The sequence below is a fragment of the Neophocaena asiaeorientalis genome, unplaced genomic scaffold (genome assembly GCF_003031525.2).
Source record: "Neophocaena asiaeorientalis asiaeorientalis breed wild unplaced genomic scaffold, Neophocaena_asiaeorientalis_V1.1 scaffold100, whole genome shotgun sequence".
In the NCBI taxonomy this organism is placed as follows: domain Eukaryota; kingdom Metazoa; phylum Chordata; class Mammalia; order Artiodactyla; family Phocoenidae; genus Neophocaena; species Neophocaena asiaeorientalis.
In genome coordinates this window covers 3,463,383-3,467,160 of record NW_020173955.1, presented here as the reverse complement: position 1 = coordinate 3,467,160, position 3,778 = coordinate 3,463,383, and the positions used below count along the sequence as shown (strand labels likewise).

Sequence of the window (3,778 nt, the reverse complement as noted above, 5' to 3'; positions counted from 1 at the left end):
GTACTATGATCATTTTTACCTTGAGATTGAAAAGGCAACAGAAAAGTTGAAAGTGTTTGATTAATGAAGTTTAAGCAAGTTTCTAAAAAACTAAATTGCTCAAATGGCAGATTTGTGAATCTGGGGTTTCTTTTAATTCAAATAGTGTAATAAAGGCTCGTGATCAAGAAAGACTTTGACATCTACAAGAGAGACTAACTTCTAGACTTAATAAAATTGCTCTGGGCAGCCACTGCAGGCTCCAGCCTTGCTGCGGGGGGTTATGCTACGTCTGGCCCGCGGGGCCCTAGCTCGCATTGGGAGCCGAATCCTAGAGGGGGACAACATGCCAACTGCCAAGAAACTGGCTAACATTGGCTACAAGACCTTCTCCTCCTCCATGATGCTTCTCACTGTGTATGGGGACTACCTCTGCAGTGCCTGAGCCTACCACTATTTCCAGCCGCCCAGCTCCCAGTGCCAAGCTGCAGAAGAACAGAAGACCTCGGGAGTCTTGTAGAAATGGGGGGCTTTTTTCCTTGAGCAGAGACACCTGAGGCATGCTGTGGAAGGACCTCACCTGTAGTCATTTCTGAGTCAAGAGGACCAGGGCTTTAATGGTTTTCGAATCCTGCTGGGAAAATGTGCCCATGTTTTCTCTGGTACAGCCAGTTTGGAGAGGCTGTCGAATCATAACAGGAATGGGAGGGTGAGGCACACTTACAGACATTAAATATTTTGCCAAAAAAAAAAATTGCTTCGAATCAGAAAGAGTGCATTTATGGGAAATAGTGCTTATTTATGAAATATGTTTCTTAAAATTCAAGTCACATCATCGATGCATGTTTTTTTTCTAATTTTTTTCTTCCCCAAAGCAAAAAAAAAAAAAAAGCAAGAATAAGTGTTGGGTTCTTCAGATGATGGTGATTTATTATCCCCTTTTGTTATCCCCCTTTGTATAAGTTAATGAGACAAATTATAATGAAATCAAAGTGTTTTTTAACAGTTTCTAAACCTAAAGCGGAATATTACTTTTGCCTGAACAAAGGTTGAGAGGAGACTAAATCTAAGAAACTAGAACTAAGGTTAAAAAAAAAAAGTGGGGGGAGGAATAAATAGAAGTTAAAAATAATGAATCAATATGTGAGATATTTGGAGCCAAAAAGCAATGACACAAAATGGATGAGATTTAAAATAAAAGAGCCAAAAGCCAATAAGCTTTTGAAAATAAATGAAAAGATTAATATTTAATAAAAGTAAAAATTTAAGAGCAGAGTTGTGCTCACATATTTATGTACAAATATGCCCATCGATGCTGTGTATAAAAGCAGCAGGTTGTCCAACAATAAGAAAAGAATTGCAATGCTTATATAAAAAGGAAAAATGTATAAGTATTAAAAGTCATCTTTTTGAAGATTATTGAAAGACATTGCAAAATGTTCATAATAAAAATGATATTAAGTTTAACAAAGTGTATATACACTGGTTCCAATTTTTTAAATTATAAAATAGATATGTGTTTTCTCAAAATGCTAAACACAGAGTTACCATATGACTCAGCAATTTCACACCTAGGTATTTACCCAAGAGAAATGAAAACATATGTCTATGCAAAAACTTATACATGAATGTTCATAGCAGCATTATTCATAATAGCCAGAGTGGAAACAATGCAAATGTCCATCAACTGATGAATGGATAAACAAAATTTGATATATTCATAGAATATAATGTTATTCAGCAATAAAAAGGAAGGAAATACTGTTACATGCCACAACATGGATGAATCTTAAAACCATTATGCTATATATATGGAATCTAAAAAAAAAAAAGTGGTCATGAAGAACCTAGGGGCAAGACGGGAATAAAGACGCAGACCTACTAGAGAAAGGACTTGAGGATACAGGGAGAGGGAAGGGTAAGCTGGGAGAAAGTAAGAGAGTGGCATGGACATATATACACTACCAAATATAAAATAGATAGCTAGTGGGAAGCAGCCGCATAGCACAGGGAGATCAGCTCGGTGCTTTGTGACCACCTAGAGGGGTGGGATAGGGAGGGTGGGAGGGAGGGAGATGCAAGAGGGAAGAGATATGGGGATATATGTATATGTATAACTGATTCACTTTGTTATAAAGCAGAAACTAACACACTGTTGTAAAGCAATTATACTCCAATAAAGATGTTAAAAAAAAACAAGAAAACAAAAAAACATTATGCTAAGTTGAGAGTAGCTAAACACAAAAAAACACATATTGTATGATTCCATTTATACGAAATGTCAAGAAAAGGCACATCTATAGAGGCAGAAATTAGATTAGTGGTTCCCAGGGACTAGGGAGTGGGGAGTAGGGAGTGACTGCTAATGGTAGAGGGTTTCTTGTAGAGGTGATAAAAATGCTTTAAATTTAGATTGTGATGATGGCTGTGCAACCACTGTATATATGTCTATACACACACACACACACACACACACACACACATATGTATGTACATATATCAGTATATACAGTATAAAATATCAGTATATTTCAACAGTTTTTCTCTCTAGGTGGTGGAATCATGAGAGATTTTGTTTTTTTTTTTCTTCATTTTCCAAATTTTCTACAATGAAAAATGCCATTTAAAACAAATAAATGAGGGAATTGGTAACCAGTGCTACTCTGAATGTGAACTGGTGCTGGTCCCTAATTGTCACTGGTCTGAAACTAAATGCAGAAATTGAGAGTAAATACCTAGAAACTTTAAATAACTATTTTACATTGCTGTGATATCCAAGTGTATCATTGCTTTAGTTTTGTTTTACTAAAATATTGGTCCTCAGTGGACTGAGATTAAAAATAAAAATCTGGGGGCTTCCCTGGTGGCGCAGTGGTTGAGAGTCTGCCTGCCGATGCAGGAGACGTGGGTTCGTGCCCCGGTCCGGGAGGATCCCACATGCCGCGGAGCGGCTGGGCCCGTGAGCCATGGCTGCTGAGCCTGCGCGTCCGGAGCCTGTGGTCCGCAACGGGAGAGGCCACAATAGTGAGAGGCCCACGTACCGCAAAAAACAAACAAACAAACAAACCTGCTCCTTCACCACAGCGAGTTAGTGAAGCTCTGCCCTAGATAATTCCTTAATATCCTTTTCAGAAATGTCGAGATCAAAGGGTTGATCAAAACTAAAATCTAAGACATTAAAATAAGATATAAAAAATCATAACAGTACAAATGAATTAGAGAAAATTATGTTTAGAAGGAAATAAAAGCAAAAAGCTTACAGATTGAACAAAATGAATAGAAAAGTAGAAAACAAAACAAAACCACTGCCATCAACCTCTAAGCCTCGAGCTCCCAAACTAAAACACCAAAGGAAGTCTCCCATGTGCCCCTTGGTTATGGCTCTCACTGCTTGTTACAGGTGCTGGGTTTTTGCAGGGTTGGGAAATGGGAAAGGGGCTTGAGAACAATTTAAGTGCAAAAGCAGCTTATACAAACCCTGGGGTAGGAAAGTATGTCGTATTGCCTCTTCCCTGGGTTGGATTCCTGAGGTCAGGAAGGCTCTCAGGAACCGATGAATCAGGTCAGCTTTAACACTCTTCTCAGACATCTCAGGAGTGTAGAATCAAAACCGATCTGGTTTTCAAAGTCGGTGGAATTTGATCCTCACTGACCGTGTAGCATGGGGCAAGGCAGAAGATGCTCAAATATGAGGCAAGAACATTTTCCTCTGCCTGCAGCCGAGCTATACGCTTCACAAACCAGAAGGGTAGAATAGGACCCACAGGGATGATGGCTCAGTGGTGGCTGAATCCTCAAC

General features: G+C 38.9%; 1 pseudogene; it reads left to right on the top strand.

Moving 5' to 3' along the window:
* The first annotated feature begins 262 nt into the window (after positions 1–262).
* LOC112404894 (cytochrome c oxidase assembly protein COX14-like) lies at positions 263–499 on the top strand (annotated as a pseudogene).
* Positions 500–3,778: the final 3,279 nt, after the last annotated feature.